The 22,298-nt window shown below is 48.0% G+C and overlaps 1 pseudogene; it reads right to left on the bottom strand.

The window, feature by feature from the left end:
* Positions 1–310: 310 nt before the first annotated feature.
* On the bottom strand, positions 311–10,730 carry LOC147109538 (acyl-coenzyme A thioesterase 1-like; annotated as a pseudogene).
* Positions 10,731–22,298: the final 11,568 nt, after the last annotated feature.

The following is a 22,298-nucleotide window of genomic DNA, read 5'->3' as shown; positions in this document are numbered from 1 at the left end:
ATGAAGACAAACCATGTGGCTTGAATTACAATCAATAGTTTTCAAGCTTTAGTGCAATGTGAACTATACTACTACAGTACTGGGTATTACTGAGGAAATATTTTATGACACCACTGCTTCATTTGGAAAAATATCCCCTCCGCTTCCCCCAACAGTAATGTTATTGGTGATCAAGAGAACGAGTTTCAGAAGGTCTTGGATGGTTCTCCTTACACACATGAATTAATTAGTGTGCAATTTATTACAGAAGAATTCATTACACCAAATAATGTCAGGTAAAGAGGAATCTTGTTAAAATCTGTAATTCACTTCAACATAGATGTAAACATAAGAAGTCTTGAATCTTTTGTCAAGAATCCTGTTGAGCAGCGCAGTGTTTAATTGCCTCTCCTCCCAACAGCACTGGAATTCCAAACAATCGATCAATCATGGCAAAACATGGAGGTTCAATACGATGCCCAGTTCCTGGGTAACTGAGGAGTTCATAGTTGTCTTTGCCATGTTCTTTCAGTCTTTTTATTGCTTCTTCAGCAAAGAGCTTGCTGTTCCAGATCTTGTCATCCTCTCCTACCACAAACAAGATGTGTCCCTCAGCTTTTTCTGATGGGATGATGCTGCCTTGGTTTGTGTTGGGGTTTTTAAGTGTTTCAGACACATCTAGAATTCTTGACTCCAAAACAATGATTCGATCTACATCATAACACAGGCTGGAGAGATGCATACCTTTATCATGCAAATCAGATATGGTGTTTGTATTACAGCCAGAGATACAAACGGATGCCATCACTTGTGGTATAAATGTGACCATTGATAAAGCCAAATCCGCACCTTTTGAACACCCTACTACTCCAATGATGAAGAGTAATGCCACATCAGCCATACAATTTTTACCCTTGTCTGCTTGGATAGCTGTAATGCCTTTTTTCTACTATACTCTTAATTCAAAGTTGCTTAGTGCAATTATATGTTAATTCAAATTTAAATTGTGCAAAATGTTTCCTATTGAAAATTTGTTGCTTAATTTGAACACCGTGATTTGAATTCCCAACCCAAATGGGTTCTGACCAATGAAACCTTCTGCTTAATTTTAAAAGAAGCAGGCCAGAGAAGCTAAGCTTCCTGAGTTGACCAATCTCATCCTGCTGGAAAAGGCAAATTAATTTGCTGAAGAATTTGGTACTGATTCTGTTTCAACATAGTGGATCCCCACATTACAACACTGACGACACTTCCAAAATAATTCATCAACTGTGAAATGCTTTGGGACGTAGTGGGGTTGTGAAAGGTGCTATACAAATGCAAGTTGTTCCTTTCTTTTTTTATCAGCTTCAAAAATTGCCACAAAATAAAGTCCAGGTCCAAACACAGGGAGGCAAGTGACATTCCCACAGAAAAGTTGACTGAAGATGCATTGCACAGCTAGTACCGTGCTCATGATTCAATCACATGTCTTTCATATGTTTGTTTTATTAATTTACTAGCTGGGGGGGCCAGGCGTTGCCAGGGCAATTTTGGGCCACGCGGTTTACGGCCGGGCGGTGCCGCTCCCCCCCTGTGTCATTCTTTCCCTCCCTGACTCTCTCTCTTTCCCTCCCCCTCTCTCTCCCTGCCCCTCTCTCTCCCTGCCCCTCTCTCTGTCCCCTCTCTCTCTCCCCCCCTCTCTCCCTGCCCCTGTCTGTCCCCTCTCTCTGTCCCTCTCTCTCCCCCTCTCCTCTCCCTCTCCGTGTCTCTCCCTGGTTTCATTTCTCTCGGTACCTCACCTGTCCCTCGCTAGCGCCTCAGGCCCGGCCGGACTCACCTGGGTAGCAGAACGGAGTCAGCCCGAGAACGGGAGGCCGGGTGCGCAGCGGTCGGAAGCGAGCCCGGGGTTGCTGATGGTTAACGCGGTGGGCGTTTGGACCCGGTTGGCTGGGCGGCAGAGGAACGCGCTGGAAAGCCCCGGTTTTGCCAGTCCCGCACTCACGGCAAGAGAGCAAGGGGGAAGGAGAGAGAGAGAGGGAAGAAGAGAGAGAGAGAGAGAGAGAAATTTTTTGAGCTTGAGGCCTGGCCGGTCTGTAATGGGCGCCACTCACCTGACTAATGGCAGTTTGAGGGGAAAAAATGGCGGCGAAGTTTCGGGAGGCTGGAGGATTAGGTCCCGCCCATGATGCACCGATTGGTCAACCATCAGGTCACTGAACTGTAGGATTGGTCAACCAACACGTCACTCAACGCTAATGAGAGGTAGGATTGGTCAACCGCTAATGAGCGGATTTTTAGGGTTTTTGAACGTTTTTTGTATACTGTCCGAACAATTTTTGTCTGACCAAAAAGTAAATACACCTATTAGACTCCCCTAATGATAACCTTTCTTTTGATATAACATGCGTGTAGGTACGCTCTATAACTTTTGAGTGTATAGCGGACAGACAGACAAACAGACAAACAGACAGACAAACAGACAGACAAACAGACAAACAGACAGACAAACAGACAAACCAACCACTTTATCTATATATATAAAAGAGCTCTTCTGTCTGCCTGTCTGTCCTTCCATCTGTCTGTCTGTCTGTCTGTCTGTACGCTATACACTCAAAAGTTATAGAGCGTACCTACACATGTGTTATATCAAAAGAAAGCTTATGATTCCGGAATGGTCATAAGCGTATTTACTTTTTGGTCAGACAAAAATTGTTCAAACGGTATCCAAAAAACGTTGAAAATTCCGCTCATTAGCATTGAGTGACGTGAAGGTTGACCAATCGTACAGTCGAGCGACACGACGGTTGACCAATCGTTGCGTCACGGGGGCTGGTTCATTGCGTGTGCGGGCGGGCCATCCTAGAGTTGAGTGACGTGATGATTGACCAATCCTACAGTTCAGTGACCTGACAGTTGACCAATCGGTGCGTGTGTGGGCAGACCTAATCCTTCTGAGCTGAGGTGAGTGGCCGCCATCTTAATCCTGAGTTGATTTTTTTTCCCACTTTCTGCACACAATTAAATAGTTAAAAAAAAAGTAAATTAATTTCTAAAGACTTTTTGTAAGCTGATTAATTTTCCTATCTTTCACCCTCTTTTTTTGCTGCCCGGGGGCTCGGGCTTTCCCCCCCTCTAGGAGGGCGGGAATGGGGGGGAAGGGTTACCCCGGCAACCGAGCCCGGCCCTCTCTCACAGCCACCCACAGAGCCCGCTCCGTTGAGCGGCGGCGGTCTCTCTCTTCCCGCGCGGCGCGCAGGCCCAGCTGCAATCGGCGGTCTTGAAGCCGGCTCGGGCGGGGGGCCGATGCTCGGGAGGGCGGGGGGGGGGCGGTGCTCGGGAGGGAGGGCTGGCCGGTGCTCGGGAGGGCGGAGGGCGGGGCTCGGGAGGGCGGGTGGGTGGGGGAAGGGTTATCCCGGCAACCGGGCCCGGCCCTCTCTCACAGCCTCAAGCCGGCTCACGCCCGGTCCCATTTGCGGTCGCGGGCCGGGTACTCGCCCTCTCTCTCTCCTTCCCTCTGTCTCTCTCTCCTCCCCCTCCCCTCTCCCCCCTCCCCCTCCCTCTCCCCCTCCCTCTCCCCTCTCCCCCTCCCCCCTCTCCCCCTCCCCCTCCCCTCTCCCCCTCCCCCCTCCCCTCTCCCCTCTCCCCCCTCCTCTCGCCACCCTCCCCTCTCCCCCCTCCCCTCTCCCCCTCTCTCTCCCCCCTGCCTCACCCTCTCTCTCTCCCCCTCAACCGCGCGGCCCTCTAAACTGCCCTGACACCGCCGGGCACCCCCAGCTAGTTATATATATATAGATGCTGTTTTCTAGAGTCCCTGCATCGTTTGCTATGTTATTTCATTAAAATGGCTTAATACAAAGTACAGCATAAATAATTTGTTTCAACCAAAAACACTCTTTACGTCTGTATAATCCCAGTATAATTATAATATAAAGATCCTGTGGCGAAGTCAAGCATTTTTATTTAAGTTTCAACTTGCTATTAGCTCCTTTAATTCTGTCACAGTAATTAAGGTGTTAAACAGCAGCGTTAGTTACAGAAATCGATTTACTCGGTCTCCTGCACTGTTCCAATGAAGCTCAATGTAAGCTCAAGGAACAGCACCTCATCTTTCGATTAGGCACTTTACAGGCTTCCGGACTCGACACTGAGGTCAACAATTTCAGATGACAACCACTGCCCCCCATTATTTCAGACAGCGGCTGTTGGTAATGATTCTGTTTTCCCATTTACACCTCCTCTAGACCTATCTTTTGTTTCTTTACCTGTCCCATTACTGGCCCCTTTTGCCTTGCACCATCATCCCTTTTGTCATTTAATCCCTCCTGCCTTCCACCCTGTAGTGTATGTACCCGTCTACCTTTAAGAGAACTATTGTATGTAACCGTCCACCTTTAAGAGAACTACTTTAGGTGTTGCACTACTTTGTTGGCTTCTGTATACTGTAATACCGACGGTGACCACACCGGTATATAAGTGCTGTGTCAGGATTTATTGGGCAGATTCGCCCTGACCTTCGAATAGTAAAGTCCTGTTTTAAGTTACTCTTGGAGTCTGTGTATTAATTAACTAAACAACCCACAGACTTTACAGTGGCGACGAGTCCGATCGTACCCTGCGGCAACAATACTTCCGAAGCAGTTAACGAGCGTCAAGAAGAGGCAACCGCCCTCGTCGTTCTGCTGGGAGAAAACTCGAGGCTGCAGAACTAGAAAGGAGGAAGAATTTAGAGACAAAGACTTCCATCAGCAACAGACACTGACTGTCCCTTCTGCCACGGTGAGGAGTGAGCCGATCAGCACGAGAAGCAAGGCGGCCACGGTGACTATGAGTAAGGGAAAGTAAAAAGAATAACCGGAGGATAAGGGCGGTGCACTCGACCACGGTCGAGGGGGAAAGGAGCCGGACAGAAGTCGGGTCCAGAGGCGCTGAGACTGGGGCAGCATGGAGCAAGGAAGCCGCGGTACAGACAGGCTGGGGGACGCAACGACGTCGTGAGACAGCTAGACCGCGACCGGCGAAAAAGGCCGGGCAGCGACCGAAGCCACGAAGCGCTGCGACCGGGAACGTAGGCGCGGGAAGAGATAAACTCAGCCGCAGCCGGGGAGGGAAGCACCGGACTGCGAGAGGGCTGGGAGGCGCGATTGGGAGCCGAGCAAGCGGGAGAGGCAGAGCCGACCAAGGGAGACTGAGCGAGAGCCAGTCCAGCGGCTGAAACTGTTCTCCGTCAACGGGGTGTACCCAGTGCCGGTAGAGCCGAGCGAGCGGGAGAGAGACAGAGCCCGAGCAAGGGGAACTGAGCGAGAGCCAGCCCAGCGGCTGAAACTGTTCGCCGTCAACGGGGTGTACCCAGTGCCGGTTGCCCTGCCGAGAAAAGGGAAAGCACTGAAGCCGACGCGTAGGCTGTGAACCTGAAAGCCAGCGGCCGTCGCCCGTGGGGAAAGTGTACCCCTCCCGCCAGGGAAGAAACGCGGGAAGCCACCATTAGGCGGGGAAGAAGACAGAAGCGGGAAACCGCCATTGAAGTGGGCGGGGAGAGAAGATAAGCGCGGGAAACCGCCATTTTCGCGGGAACCGCCATCTTGAAAAAAAAAAATTTTAAAGAAATAATTCGTGGTTTTTATCAGGAAGAGAGGAAGATGCCTAAGTGTGGTAACATCAACGATTTTAATTCCGAGGTAGAAGACTGGGCCACGTATGTGGAACGCATTGAGATCTATTGTGAGGCCAATAAAATAGAAGAAGATGACAAAGCTATAACCTTGCTAAACTCGATGGGCGCGAAGACATACGGGCTCTTGAAGCATCTACTATCACCGGCTAAACCGGCGGATCAGACTTTCGATGATATTGTGGCTGTTCTGAAGGATCACTTGAACCCCACACCGTTGATGTTGGCGGAACGATTCAAATCCTATGCGAGAACACAACGGAAAGACGAAAGCAACGCAGAATACTTGGTCGAACTGCGTAGACTAGCGAAATACTGCCAGTTTGGAGGGAATCTGACAGAGGCATTGCGAGACAAGTTCGTGTGCGGATTGGCAAAGGAAGGAACGCAAAAGCGACTACTCGAAGAGAACGACCTTACACTTGACAGGGCTGTCCTTATTGCAGCATCGCACGAAGCCGCAGCGAAGGGAACTGCGGAAATGCAGCTAAAGACAGCGGCACTCAGTGTGGATCAAATTACCTCGAAAACAACAAAATGCTATCGTTGTGGGAAGACAGCACACGACCAGAACCAATGCTGGTTTAAGAACCAGGAATGTAGGAAATGTGGCAAACTGGGTCACATAGCTAAGGTATGCCGGTCAGGGAAGAAGACCAACAACCAAGGGAAGCCATCACAGGAAAAGTACAACAAGGTACACAAGGTGGCTGAGAAGAGTTCAGACGAACAGAATTCGGACTCAGACCCAAACGGCCAGGAGCTGGGTAGTCTGAGCATTCACAATGTGAGTAAGGAAACTGACCTACAAACTATCTGGGTCATGCTAAAAATAGCTGGAGTCCAAGTGAAAATGGAGTTGGACACTGGATCAGCTCTATCAGTCATAAATCGAAGGGATTACCACCAGCTATTCTCACATATACCCTTAAGAGATACCAAGTTCGTATTGCAGACATACACGGGGCATAAAGTATACCCCATGGGAAAGATAAGAGTCAAGGTGAAAGACAAGGCTAAAATGGACTTGCCGACTAAGGTTGGAAAAACGAAGGCATGCAGAAAGGCTTATGCTCCAGAGAAGAACAGAGTTTCAGAACAGACCTCCACCGAACAACGACAACATAGTTTGACAGAGAATTCTGAGTCTGTTCAGTTTAAGGACATATCCATGACGGAAGAACACCGAGCTCGGACTCAACTTTATTTCAAATTACGACAACAATTAGAACAATTGAGTTACCGTCTCGTACAAGAGATGAAAACAATGAAAAAGTTCTATGACACCGAATGGGAGAATCTGGAAAGACAACAGAAGCAGCTAGCTCAAGCAGAGAGCAACCATAGAGCCATCGTGACCAATCACCGATCACATCTCCCTTATGATGTTCAGGAGTTAGAATATTTGCAGAAAGAAGCAAATGAAGAGGAATCTTCAGGAAGCCAGGATTTTATTCCAGTTCTTCTCTACGACTCCTTACAAGCAGAGTTTGAGAAGTTGAAGGAACAGTATGAACAGGCCCAGGCTACAATCCTGGAGGGGGTTAACTCGGCAACCTCCGATAAGCTAGTTTCAGTGGAAGCATATGAGCAACTAAAGGTTGAACATGAGCAAGAAGTCCAAAGGCTGCAGGAAATTCTTGATGAGCTCAAGGCCAAGACAGACTCATCGGTAGAAGTTCCATCCATAGATGAGAAATTAGAAGTGAAAGACATGGCAGAACATGAAAGTCAAGATGTCCAAGAACTCATAAAAATATTGAAGGAAACCCAAGACAAATATGAGGCGGCAATGACCGAGGTTCAACAACTTGAAGAACAGATTCAACTGGGAATTCTTTCAGTGAAAGAAAAGGCAACTGTAAGAAACACAGAGACTGTAAGAATGGCCCCTGAACATGAGCTAGAGAGCATCAAGGCGCAACTTCTCCGAGCGCTTAAAGCCAAAGTACAAGAGGAAAAAAAGGTGAAAGCATTGGAGGAAAAGGTGGATGAAATGGAGAAGACTCTGATCCACAGGGTCCCCGTGGAAGAGTTAACGGTCAGCCAACTCCTTCATATGCTGAGAGACAAGACTCTGCAATGGGAACCATTTGAACATGAGCTTCAATCTTCAAAGGGAAGGGGTTCGGAGCTCTCAAAAGTTTGGGGAATAGTTGAAGTTGCAACACAGATTTTACGGGGCTGCCGAAAGTACGCTGAATCACGTCAATGTGAACTACAGAATGTTGAAACAGCTGCTCCAGTAGAAGGATTGAATAGCCCGATCAATCAATCCCCGATGGAAGGGGAAGTATTGGAATCACAAATTAGGTCATTAGTGAAGGATTGGCAGGAAACCCAGGAAGAGCAGGATGAATATGAACGCATGAAGAAGTCTCTTCAGGAAAGATGTCTAGGGAGGGAACAACAGTCGGCTAACGTCCAGTTGGGTAAGGAAGAAGTAGCAGGCCCTCTCGCTAGACTAGTTCAGGACGACACCGAATATTACCATGACCTGTTGAGTGACACTGAATATTACGAGGACTTGGTCTGCCCAGCTTGTGATGAAAACTCCCAAAGTGCAGAAATCAGGATGAAGCACTTAAAGTCTAAGGAACATAGGGAGATGGTGGCGCTACAGCTGGCAGCTGATAAGGGAGCCCCGAGAGTCTCCAAGAAGCAGAAAAGAAAAAGACGAAGCAGAAAGTGATAACCATCTAAATCATTATCACTTCTACCAGATCATGTACGTGGGCCCTACGAAGGGAGCCAAATCAGTTGGCAAGTAGGAAAAATTACCAAGGCAGTCCAGCTGTTTGTAAAAGTCAGCACTGCTGGTTCAGCAGGACGGAAGTTCAAGCTGTTAAGTCAAGGGAAAGACTATTGGATGAGTCACGCTAACAATGTGAACCAGCTACACCACAGAGATGTTGTTCGGACTGAGTCAAGACCAGAGACTGAATCTGTGAACTGTTCCCACAGAAACTGAATCTGTAAACTGTTTCCCGCATAGATTATACCTGTGAATTGTTTTACATGAAGTTGAATATATGTTGGCCTAGAAATTGAGTTTGCGCTGCGCCGGGGCTTAACGCCGGAAATTTAGCGCCGGTGCTAAGTCGCGCTGCGCGTGCCAAAAATTCAGTAGCGCCGCGCCCAAATGGCTGCCGGCGCTACTGAAGGCTGTTTGCACCTGAAAACTGGCGCTACGCGCCGCATTGCGGCGCTATTCCGGTGCTGCGGCGCCCGATGTGGTGCGGCAGGCTCGGGAAGTGCAGGCCTCCTCCTTCAGTTAAGGAGGAGCTGCCTGCACCCGCCCGCTGGCCGGTTAAATCGCCACAAAAATGAGCCCGGCACCTCGGGGAAGTGCCGGGCTCGCAGCCAAGAAGCATCTGTTCCGCGGGGGGGTGGGTGGGGGAGTCCGGGGAGGGAGGTGCGGGCAGGCGGCCGGCGGGAAAGCGGCCGGCCGCTGCTCCACCTTTATGCGCCGGCGCAAAGTCGTGTAAGACTCTGTTGCCAGAGTCTTAGTTGCGGCTGCCACGGGCGAGGCGGCCGCAACTGAATTTCGGCGCTGGGGCCCGTCACCACGGCAACCGGGATGCTGCGCACACTGATGACGTCATCGGTGCCGGCGCAGCGCTACCGGTGTAACGCCAATGTTGGGCCCTAGTCAATTTCAAAACCGGCTGTAAGTCCAGCGCAATGCCCTCTAGCGCCGCAAAATGGGCGCTAAGCCCACTCAATTTCTAGGCCGTTATGTTTAATGGGGAATCAGTATGTTGTAAGCTAAAAAGGGAGGATTGTAGTGTATGTACCCGTCTACCTTTAAGAGAACTATTGTATATAACCGTCCACCTTTAAGAGAACTACTTTAGGTGTTGCACTACTTTGTTGGCTTCTGTATACTGTAATACCGACGGTGACCACACCGGTATATAAGTGCTGTGTCAGGATTTATTGGGCAGATTCGCCCTGACCTTCGAATAGTAAAGTCCTGTTTTAAGTTACTCTTGGAGTCTGTGTATTAATTAACTAAACAACCCACAGACTTTACACACCCTATCACAGACCTTCCCTTTTGTTCTTTCCTCCCCACCTCTGTACTTGCTTAAAACCTGTTACATCTCTAAATTTTACCAATTCTGATGAAAGGTCATCGACCTAAAACGTTAACTTTGTTTCTCTCTCCACAGATGGTGCCTGACCAGCTGAGTAGTTCCAGCATTTTCTGTTTTTATTACAGGGACCGTATCCCAATTGAACTCCATACAATGTCGGTTGGTCTCAGCATTTTCCTGAGGGAAGAGCCTAGTCACTCAATTCAATTAAAAACATGCAGTGTGATTTGTTTGGACATATTTGATTAGCAGCTTTTCAAAGTGAACAGGAAGTATTTAAAATGTGCCTGGCTCTGTTTTTTGTTTTATCAGCCTATTCCTTTCCAAATCTTTGAGGTTGTCTAACTAGAACCTGTAAAGAGCATTAGATTAGCAGGCAACTTCTGTAGTTGGTGAGAATATTACTATGAACAACTAGATATAAAAGTAATTAGAGTCATTGTTTTGCAAATCATTTTTTCCACATGAGGAGCTAGTAAAGTGTAACAACTATTTTAGATGTTATGTTTTCACTTCACTATTGGTTTGTTCTATTGATACTTAATCAACTTGTTTAACAGTTAAAGCCTAAAATAAGATTGAGTGTCGTGTTATTTTGGTGCCTTTTGAAGACAAAGAGGATCCTGTGGAGGGACGAAATTGAACTAGTTACTGAAGTAATCTAAAAATGGATTCTCTCTTCATTATTCCAGGCGTGCTACAATATTTAAACTAGCTCTCAGCACAACTGTAAACACTTGAGAACATAGGAAATTGGGCTCACCTGCAAGAGGAGCCAAAATAGCTACAGTAAAAGAATCCCAAGAACAGAACAAATGTTTATCATTAATTCCATGGAGAAATATTACAAACATGTCAATTATGCAAATACATTTTTCCACAACAGGTTAATTCTGTAGGCTTCAATTGTGGGTGGAACTCACCTTTGGATATTTCTGGAGATAATTTACAGCCTCTTCAAAGTATTCTAAATGAAGATCTGTCATGGTCATCGGTAGATCCTCAAAACCAAAGTAGGGGAGAGCAAGAGCAGCAAAGCCTTGGCTTAAGAGATGTCTTAATCTTCAAAACGGTTTAATCACTCCAGGAAAGGGACCATCCACGTAGGAATCAGCAAACAAGAACTAAAGAGATTTGTAACAAACTGCTGTTGACTAATATAGGAAGAGATTTAAAAAATGGGTCTGAAAATATCACCACAGTGCCATCTGCAGAGGTCTTTTCTGTGATTCGTTTTAGTTATAAATGAAGCCACAACTTTGCTAATTTGACGACCTGTACATTACATAGAATGCACAGCACAGCAACAGGCCATTTGACCCAACTGGTTTATGTCGGTGTTTATGCTCCACATGAGGCTCCTCCAACGCCTATTCATCTAACCCCATCAGCACAACTTTCTATTCATAGAAACATAGAAGATAGGAGCAGGAGTTGGCCATTCGGCCCCTCGAGCCTGTTCCGCCATTTAATGAGATCATGGCTGATCATCCAAACTCAGTACCCTGTCCCTGCTTTCTCCCCATATCCCTTGATCCCTTTAGCCTTAAGAAATATATCTAACTCCTTCTTGAATATATTTAATGAATTGGCCTCAACTGCCTTCTGTGGTCGAGAATTCCACAGGTTCACCACTCTCTGGGTGAAGAAATTCCTCCTCATCTCAGTCCTAAATGGCTTACCCCTTATCCTTAGACTGTGACCCCTGGTTCGGGAACATCCTTCCTGCATCTAGTCTGTCTAGTCCTGTTAGAATGTTATAAGTTTCAATGAGATCCCCTCTCATTCTTCTAAACTCTAGCGAATACAAGCCCAATCGACCCAATCTCTCTTCATACGTCATTCCTGCCATCCCAGGTATCAGTCTGGTGAATCCTCACTGCACTCCCTCCATGGCAAGAACATCCTTCCTCAGATAAGGCGACCAAAACTGCACACAATACTCAAGGTGTGGTCTCACCAAGGCCCTGTACAACTGCAGCAAGACATCCTTGCTCCTGTACTCGAATCCTCTCGCTATGAAGGCCAACATACTATTTGCCTTCTTAACCGCCTGCTGCACCTGCATGCTTACCTTCAGCGACTGGTGCACAAGGACACCCAGGTCTCGTTGCACTTCCCCTTTTCCCAATCTATTGCCATTCAGATAATAATCTGCCTTCCTGTTTTTGCCACCAAAGTGGATAACCTAGCAATTATCCACATTATACTGCATCTGCCATGCATCTGCCCAATCACCCAACCTGTCCAAATCATACTGGAGTTTCTCTGCATCCTCCTCACACCTCTCACGACCACCCAGCTTTGTGTTGTCTGCAAACTTGGAGATATTACATCTACTTCCCTCGTCTAGATCATTAATATATATTGTGAATAACTGGGGTCTGAGCACTGATCCCTGCGGTACCCCACTAGTCACTGCCTGCCACTCGGAAAAAGACCTGTTTATTCCAACTCTTTGCTTCCTGTCTGCCAACCAGTTCTCTATCCAGGTCAGTATCTTACCCCCAATCCCATGTGCTTTAACTTCGCATGCTAATCTCTTATGCCTTCTGAAAGTCCAAATACACCACATCCACTGTTTCTCCCTTATCTATTCTACCAGTTACATCCTCAAAAAATTCTAGTAGATTAGTCAAGCATGATTTACCTTTTGTAAATCCATGTTGACTTTGTCTGATCCTGTCACTGTTTTCCAAGTGCTCTGCTATTACATCTTTTATAATGGATTCTAGCATTTTCACCATTACCGATGTCAGGCTTACTGGTCTGTAATTCCCCATTTTCTCTCTACCACCAGTTTTAACTAGTGGGGTTACATTAGCTACCATCCAATCCATGGGGACTGTTCCAGAGTCTATAGAATTTTGGAAGATGACCAGCAATGCATCTACTATTTCTAGGCCCACTTCCTTAAGTACCCTAGGATGTAGATTTATTGGCCTTCAATCCCGTCAATTTTCCTAACACCATTTCCCTACAAATACTGATTTCATTCAGTTCCTCCCTCTCATTACACCCTATGTTCCCTGACATCTCTGGGAGTTTATTTGTGTTCTCCATTGTGAAGATGGAGCCAAAGTATGTATTTAATTGGTCTTTGTTCCCCATTATAAATTCCCCTGATTCTGACTGCAAGGGACCTACGCTTGACTTAGCCAATGTTGTTCTCTTCACATATCTATAAAAGCTTTTACAGTCTGTTTTTAACCTCACTGAAAGCTTACTCTCATACTCTATTTTCTGTCTCTTAATTAATCCATTTGGCTTCCTTTGCTGAATCCTAAACTGCTCCCAATCCTCAGGTTTGCTGCTTTTTCTGGCCAATTTATATGTCCTCTCCTTTGATCTTATGCTATCCCTAATTTCCCTTGTTAGCCACGGTTGAGTCACCTTTTTTGTTTTATTTTTATGCCAAACAGGGATGAACAAATTCTGCAGTTCATCCATGCGATCTTTAAATGCTTGCATTGCCTATCCACCATCAACCCTTTAAGTAACATTCCCCAATCCATCCTAGCCAACTTGCACCTCATAACATTGTAGTTTCCTTTATTTAAATTCAGGGCCCTAGTCTCCGAGTCAAATACTTCACTCTCCATCTTAATGAAGAATTCGATCATATTATGATCGCTCCTCCCCAAGGGGCTTCGCACAACAAGATTGTTAATTAATCCTTTCTCATTACATAATACCCAGTCTAAGATGGCCTGATCTCTAGTTGGTGCCTCGACATGTTGGTCCAGGAAACCATCCCGTATACACTCTAGGAATTCCTACTCCACAGTCATAGAGTCATAGAGTTATACAGCACAGAAAGAGGCCCTTCGGCCCATCGTGTCTGCGCCGACCATCAATCCCTGTCCAGTCTAATCCCATTTTCCAGCATTTGGTCCATAGCCTTGTATGCAATGGCATTTCAAGTGCTCATCCAAATGCTTCTTGAATGTTATGAGGGTTCCTGCCTCTACCACCCTTTCAGGCAGTGAGTTCCAGATTCCAACCACCCTCTGGGTGAAAAAGTTCCTCCTCAAATCCCCTCCAAACCTCCTGCCCCTTACCTTGAATCTATGCCCCCTTGTTATTGACCCCCCTACTAAGGGGAAAAGTTCCTCTTTATCTATCCTATCTATGCCCCTCATCATTTTGTACACCTCAATCAGGTCCCCCCTCAGCCTTCTTTGCTCCAAGGAAAACAACCCCAGCCTGTTTAGTCTTTCTTCATAGCTGAGGCGCTCCATCCCAGGTAACATCCTGGTGAATCTTCTCTGCACCCTCTCCAAAGCAATCACATCCTTCCTATAGTGAGGCGACCAGAACTGCACACAGTACTCCAGCTGTGGCCTCACCAGCGTTTTGTACAGCTCCATCATAACCTCCCTGCTCTTATATTCTATGCCTCGGCTAATGAAGGCAAGTATCCCATATGCCTTTTTAACCACCTTATCTACCTGTTCCACTGCCTTCAGGGATCTATGTACATGTACACCAAGGTCCCTCTGACCCTCTGTACTTCCTAGGGTCCTACCACTCATTGTGTATTCCCTTGCCTTATTTGTCCGTCCAAAATGCATCACCTCGCACTTTTCAAGGTTAAATTCCATTTGCCACTTTTCCGCCCATCTGACCAACCCGTTTATATCGTCCTGTAGCCTGAGGCTTTCCTCCTCGCAATTGACCACCCCACCAATTTTCGTGTCATCTGCGAACTTGCTGATCATACCTTTTACATTCTCATCCAAATCATTTATGTAGATCACAAACAACAAGGGACCCAGCACCGATCCCTGAGGTACCCCACTGGACACAGGCTTCCAGTCACAAAAGCAACCTTCGACCATCACCCTCTGCCTCCTGCCACTCAGCCAGTTTAGGATCCAACGCGCCAAGGCACCCTGGATCCCATGGGCTCTTACCTTCTTGACCAGTCTCCTATGCGGGACTTTGTCAAAAGCTTTACTGAAATCCATGTAAACCACATCCACAGCATTTCCCTCATCCACACACCGAGTCACCCCCTCGAAAAATTCAATCAGATTGGTCAGACATAATTTACCCTTGACAAAGCCATGCTGACTATCCCCGATTAATCCTTGCCTCTCCAAGTGGAGACTAATTTTGTCCCTCAGAATTTTTTCCAATAATTTCCCTACCACAGATGTTAGGCTCACTGGCCTGTAATTCCCTGGTTTATCACTGCTACCCTTCTTGAATAATGGTACTACGTTAGCTGTTCTCCAGTCCTCTGGTACATCCCCTGTGGCCAGAGAGATTCTGAAAATTTGTGTCAGAGCCTCTGCAATCTCCTCCTTTGCCTCCCACAGCAGCCTGGGATACATCTCGTCTGGGCCTGGGGATTTATCCACTTTTTGGCCTGCTAAAACCGCTAGTACCTCCTCCCTCTCGATGCTAATATGTTCAAGTATGTCACAGTCCCCTTGCCCGATTTCTATGTCTACATCGTCTTTCTCCATAGTGAACACAGATGCAAAAAATTCATTTAAAACCCCGCCTACATCATCTGGCTCTACACACAGATTGCCACTTTGGTCCCTAATGGGCCCTACCCTTTCCCTGGTTATCCTCTTGCCCTTAATATACTTATAAAACATCTTAGGATTTTCCTTTATTTTGCTCGCCAGTGTTATTTCATGGCCCCTCCTCGCCCTCCTAATTTCTTTTTTAAGTATGCCCCTGCACTTTTTATACTCCTCCAGGGCTTCCTCCGTCTTTAGTCTTTTGTAACTGCCAAAAGCCCCCCTTTTTCTCCTAATGCATTTTTGTATATCCCTTGTCATCCAAGGTTCCCTTTGCTTGTTGGTCCCACCCTTGACCTTTACAGGAACATGTTGGCGTTGTACTCTCTCTATTTCCCTTCTGAAAGTCTCCCACTGCTTTGATGTGGATTTTCCTATAAGTAGCTGCTCCCAGTCCACTTTGGCCAGATCCTGCCTTATCATATTAAAATCGGCCTTTCCCCGATTTAGAACCCTTATTTCCGGGCCGTCTTTGTCTTTTTCCATGACCACCTTAAATCTCACCAAATTATGGTCACTGTCGCCAAAATGCTCTCCTACTGACACTTCCACCACTTGCCCGGCTACATTCCCTAGAATTAGGTCCAGTACCGCCCCCTCTCTTGTAGGACTTTCTACACGTTGGCTCAAAAAGCTCTCCTGGATGCACTTTAAGAATTCTGCACCCTCTAAGCCTTTCACACTCTGACTATCCCAATTAATATTGGGGAAGTTGAAATCCCCCACTATTATTACCCTATTATTTTCGCACTTCTCTGAGATTTGCCTACATATCTGTTCCTCTATCTCCCCCTGACTGTTCGGGGGCCTATAGTACACTCCCAGCAAACTGCTTGCCCCCTTTTTGTTTTTAAGTTCTACCCATATGGCCTCATTAGAGGAACCCACTAATATATCATCCCTCCTTACAGCAGTAATTGATTCCTTAATTAATATTGCAACACCCCCTCCCCTTTTACACCCCCCTCTGTCTCGCCTGAAGATTCTATACCCCGGAATATTGAGCTGCCAGTCCTGACCCTCCCTCAACCATGTCTCCGTGATAGCAACAATATCGTACTCCCATGTGTTCAGCAACAACTTCAGTTCATCCACCTTATTTGCAAGACTCCTTGCATTAAAATAAATGCCTTCCAGCCTTGCCATATTCCCTTTTGCCTCCACATATTTGCTCTGCCTTCCCAGCTGACTTGTTTTTTCCTCCGTATTTGGCTGTAAATCACCCCCTACTATAGTTCCACGCTGTATCCCATCCCCCTGCCAAGTTAGTTTAAACCCCCCCCCCCCAGCAGTGCTAGCAAACCTCCCCGCAAGGATATTGGTCCCCCTCTGGTTCAGGTGTAAACCGTCTGACTTGTACAAGTCCCACCTTTCCCAGAAGCAGACCCAGTGATCCAGGAAACTAAAGCCCTCCCTCCTGCACCATCCCTTTAGCCACGCATTCATCTGTTCTATCTTCCTATTCCTATACTCACTAGCACGTGGCACCGGGAGTAATCCAGAGATTACAACCTTTGAGGTCCTGCTCTTTAATCTTCCACCTAGCTCCTTAAATTCTTGCTGCAGGACCTCATCCCTCTTTTTACCTATGTCGTTGGTACCAATGTGGACCATGACCTCTGGCTGTTCACCCTCCCCCTCCAGAATGCCCTGCAGCCACTCAATGACATCCTTGACCCTGTTACTAATTTGGTTAGCCCAATCTATATGTAGATGAAAGTCACCCATGATAACTGCTGTGCCCTTATTGCACGCATCTCTAATTTACCATTTACTGCCATCCCCAACCTCAGCATTACTGTTTGGGGGTCTGTATACAACTCCCACTAATGTTTTCTGCCCCTTGGTATTTCTCAGCTCTACCCATACAGATTCCACATCATCAGAGCTAATATCCTTCCTTACTATTGTGTTAATCTCTTTAACCAGCAATGCTATCCCACCTCCTTTTCCTTTTTGCCTCTCTTTCCTGAATATTGAATAGCCCTGAATGTTGAATTCCCAGTCTTGGTCAACCTGGAGTCATGTCTCCGTAATCCCAATTATATCATTTACATTTACATCTATTTGCGCAGCTAATTCATCCACCTTATTACGAATGCTTCTCGCATTAAGACACAAAGCCTTCAAGCTTGTTTTTTTAACACTCTTAGACCTTTTAGAATTATTCATTATTGTGGCCATGTTTGATTTAAACCGTTGATTTCTCTGACTGCCACTTTTGTTTTTCTCTTTCCTGTCTTTTGCTTCTATCCTTGCTTCCCTTTCCTCTGTCTCCCTGCACAGGTTCCCAACCCCCTGCCATTTTAGTTTAAACCCTCCTCAACAGCACTAGCAGACACTCCCTCTAGGACATTGGTCCCGGTCCCGCCCAGGTGCGAACCGTCCAGTTTGTACTGGTCCCACCTCCCCCAGAACCGGTTCCAATGTCCCAGGAATTTGAATCCCTCCCCCTTGCACCATTCCTCTAGCCACGTATTCATCTGAAATATCCTTCTATTTCTACTCTGACTTGCACGTGGCAGTGATAGCAATCCTAAGATTACTACCTTTGAGGTCCTATTTTTTAATTTACCTCCTAACTCCCTATATTCAGCTGTTAGGACCTCATCCCAGTTTTTACCTATATCGTTGGTACCTATGTACACCACGACAACTGGCTGTTCACCCTCCCCCTCCAGAATGCCCTGCAGCCTCTCTCTCATGTCCTTATCTTGTTTCCCCTTAAATGCAACAATATTCTTCGCCTCAACTATTCCATGTGGTAGCACGTTCCACATTCTACATTCTAATTTCAAAACAAAACAGAGGTAAATGGGGATCAAAAGTAAAAGGCACTAGTGGCTGGTGTCATACCTGACACAATGTGGCTGTTAGAGACCTATAATTACAGCCCAGGACTTCATTACCTGAAAGTTCTGAACAAAGTTCATCGACCTGAAACGTTAACTCTGTTTCTCTCCATAGATGATGCCTGACCTGCTGAGTATTTTGCGCATCTACAGTATTTCGCTTTTCAATCAACATCGACAAGGCTCAAGTCAGGAGTGTAATGGAATACCCGCCATTGCCTGTATGGATGTAGCTGCAACAATCCACAAGCAGCTCGATGCCATGAAGTTTGCTTAATCGGTGCCCCTCACCAGACTCAATATCCATCTCCAAAACCGGCCTCCCCTGCAATGTCAACCAACGAGAAGGACACCATCTCCTCGAAGTCACACACCATCCTGACTTGGGCATACATTACCATTCCTTCATCATTGCTCGGTCAATATCCTGGCATTCCCTACCTAACAACATTGTGGGAGCATCATCACACAAGAAGTGCAGCAGTTCAAGAAGGCCCACCAAAACCATCTCAGTTCAACTGGGTGTGAGCAAGAAATGTGGCCCTGGTAGTAAATACAAACATAAAAATAAATATCAGAAAAGACAATGAATACAACGATCAGTTCGTTATCATACAACAACTTTGCCACTTATGTGTTGAATAGTCGAGCAGCCCTTGACCGTCAGCCCGGTACTGGGCGCACGAGTGGAAGAGGTGGCCATGCTCGCTCAGCACCTAGGATCGCAGCATGACATCCTGGTGCGGGGAACAGCCCGCCGCGTGGATGCACACGCTCTTGTCCGCCAGGCTCTTGCACGGGCTGACCAAGAGCCGGACCCGGGACTCTCCGCTGCTGCTGCTCCCCGGGCGCACCGAGAAGCCTTTGTCCTTGGCCAGAGAGCAATCAAACCCAGACTCAATCCCTGGGCCAGGGTCCAGGTAGAGGCCTGCAAGTGGTGACAGGGACGGTTTCAATTTGATTTCTTTTTTTTGTTGCACTGTTCCTTTTGTGTTTGATGACACTTCAACTCCCAACGAAGGTAGTAGAAAAAAATAAGGGAAATTTGCATTTTCTTGAGGCGGGGGTTGGACGTGTGGTTGCAACGGAGACTGGTGAATCAGTGTTGGGGGAGAGGGAGAATGGGGAGAGGGAGAATGGGGTTGAGCAGAGTGGTAGAATGGGGTTTGGAGAGAGGGCGAATGGGGAGAGGGAGAATGGGGTCGGTCGGAGAGGGAGAATGGAGTTCGGGGAGACGGAGAATGGAAGTCGTGGGAGAGGGAGAATGGGGGTTGGGGAGCGGGAGAATGGAGTGCGGGGAGATGGAGAATGGGGGTCGGGGTAGAGGGAGAATGGAGTTCGGAGAGATGGAGAATGGGGGTCGGGGGAGAGGGAGAATGGGGGTCGGGGGAGAGGGAGAATGGAGTTCGGGTTGATGGAGAATGGGGGTCGGGGGAGAGGGGGAATGGGGGTTGGGGAGAGGGAGAATGGGGGTTGGGGAGAGGGAGAATGGGGGTCGGGGGAGAGGGAGAATGGGGGTCTGGGGAGAGTGAGAATGGGGGTCGGGGGAGAGGGAGAATGGGGATCAGGGGAGAGGGAGAATGGGGGTCGGGAGAGAGGGAGAATGGGGTTGGGGAGAGGGAGAATGGGGGTCGGGAGAGAGGGAGAATGGGGTTGGGGGAGAGGGAGAATGGGAGTCAGGGGAGAGGGAGAATGGGGGTCAGGGAGAGGGAGAATGGGGGTCAGGTGAGAGGGAGAATGGGGGTCAGGGGAGAGGGAGAATGGGGGTCAGGGGAGAGCGAGAATGGGGGTCGGGGGGAGGGAGAATGGGGGTCAGGGAGAGGGAGAATGGGGGTTGGGGAGAGGGAGAATGGGGTATTGGGGTTGGGGAGAGGGAGAATGGGGGTCGGGGGAGAGGGAGAATGGGGGTCTGGGGAGAGTGAGAATGGGGGTTGGGGGAGAGGGAGAATGGGGATCAGGGGAGAGGGAGAATGGGGGTCGGGGGAGAGGGAGAATGGGGATCAGGGGAGAGGGAGAATGGGGGTCGGGAGAGAGGGAGAATGGGGTTGGGGAGAGGGAGAATGGGAGTCAGGGGAGAGGGAGAATGGGGGTCAGGGAGAGGGAGAATGGGGGTCAGGGGAGAGGGAGAATGGGGGTCATGGGAGAGCGAGAATGGGGGTCGGGGGGAGGGAGAATGGGGGTCAGGGAGAGGGAGAATGGGGGTCATGGGAGAGCGAGAATGGGGGTGGGGGAGAGGGAGAATGGGGGTCACGGGAGAGGGAGAATGGGGGTCGGGGGAGAGGGAGAATGGGGTCAAGGGAGAGGGAGAATGGGGGTCAGGGGAGAGGGAGAATGGGGGTCAGGGGAGAGGGAGAATGGGGGTCAGGGGAGAGGGAGAATGGGGGTCAGGGGAGAGGGAGAATGGGGTTGGGGAGAGTGAGAATGGGGGTTGTGGGAGAGGGAGAATGGGGTTGGGGAGAGGTAGAATGGGGATCAGGGGAGAGGGAGAATGGGATTTGGGGGAGAGTTAGAATGGGGGTCGGGGGAGAGAGAATGGGGTCGGGGAGAGGGAGAATGGGGGTGAGGGGAGAGGGAGAATGGGGTTGGGGGAGAGGGAGAATGGGGTTGGGGAGAGGGAGAATGGGATTGAGGAGAATGGGGTTAGGGGATGGAGAATAGGGTTTGCGGAGAGGGAGAATGGGGTTGGCGGAGAGGGAGAATGATGTTGGGGTGAGAGATTGGTCGGGGGAGAGATGGGGACATGGGCTGGGAGAGAAACTGCAGTATGGTGGGTTGAGGAAGAGGGAGATGAGAATGTGGTTCGGGGAAATGAGGCAAACTTGATGACAGGCTAATTGAGACTTGACCGGAGTGGGAGAGAGTGATTTGTGGTGTGGGTGGACATAGGGACTGGCATTTTCTGCTGAGCCAGGAGCAGTAGCAGCATCAGTGGTGGTGAGTGGGAGAGACACAGGGACGAGTAGCCTGTAAAGGGGGTGAGCGAAACCTGGGGCTAAACAGTGAGAGATTGTTTCAGCTGGTGGACGAATGGGGAACAAGGGGATGGAGATGGAGGATTCTCACTGGAAAAAACAAGGGAGAAGGAAGGTTCTTGAACTGTGGGTTATTAACCCATGGGATGCTTCACCACAAGCCGGCAAGGGTTAGATGGGCCAAATGGCTGCATTCCGTGCTGTAACCATTCTATGATTCTATGAAATAGGCACTGAGGTAGAGACTAGAACATTATGTAAAAGGGAATTGGATAAAAGAAAGACTTTCATTTCTATAGCGCTTTACACACCCACGACGTTCCAAAGCGCTTTACAGCCAACGAACGGCTTTTTGAAGTGTAGTAACTGTTGTAATGTAGGGAATATTTTGAAAAGGAGGAATATAAAAGGTTCGGGCTGGGGGCGGGGTGCCCAACAACCATGAATTATGCATGAATCAGATAATAGTCAGCAAAGGGAGCTTATCTTGAAGATAATGCTATCATTCCTTTGACAAACCTCCAGCTGAGAACTGTGGCGAGTAACAACAATAAAAACAACTTGTATTTATATAATGCCTTTAACGTAGTAACGTACTTCACAGGAGTATGAGAAGGCAAAAAATTTGACACCGAGCCATATAAGGAGAAATTAGGGCAGATGACAAAAAGCTTGGTAAAAGAGGTAGGTTTTAAGGAACGTCTTCAAGGAGGCAAGAGAGGTAAAGATGCGGAGAGGTTTAAGCAGGGAACTCCAGAGCTTAGGGCCGAGGCAACAGAAGGCACGGCTACCAATGGTTGAGCGATTATAATCAGGGATGCTCAAGAGGGCAGAATTAGAGGAGCGCAGCTATCTCGGGGTGGGTGGTGCAGGGAGCGAGGTGAGGGGGTTGTGGGCTGGAGGAGATTACAGAGATAGGGAGGGGTAAGCCCATGGAGCAATTTGTAAACAAGGATGAGAATTTTGAAATCGAGGCATTGCTTAACCGGGAGCCAATGTAGGTCAGTGAGCACAGGGGTGATGGGTGAACAGGAGTTGGTGCGAGTTAGGACATGAGCAGCCGAGCTTTGGATGACCTCAAGTTTACGTAGGGTAGAAGGTGGGAGGCCAGCCAGGAGTGCATTGGAACAGTCATGTGTAGAGGTAACAAAGGCAAGGATGAGGATTTCAACAGCGGATGAGCTGAGGCAAGGGCGGAGAAGGACAAT

The sequence above is a fragment of the Somniosus microcephalus genome, chromosome 12 (genome assembly GCF_052327205.1).
Source record: "Somniosus microcephalus isolate GS21.2 chromosome 12, FLI_Smic_1.0, whole genome shotgun sequence".
Lineage (NCBI taxonomy): Eukaryota > Metazoa > Chordata > Chondrichthyes > Squaliformes > Somniosidae > Somniosus > Somniosus microcephalus.
Note: the sequence above shows the minus strand (reverse complement) of the source record. Positions and strands in the feature narration are given on the sequence as shown.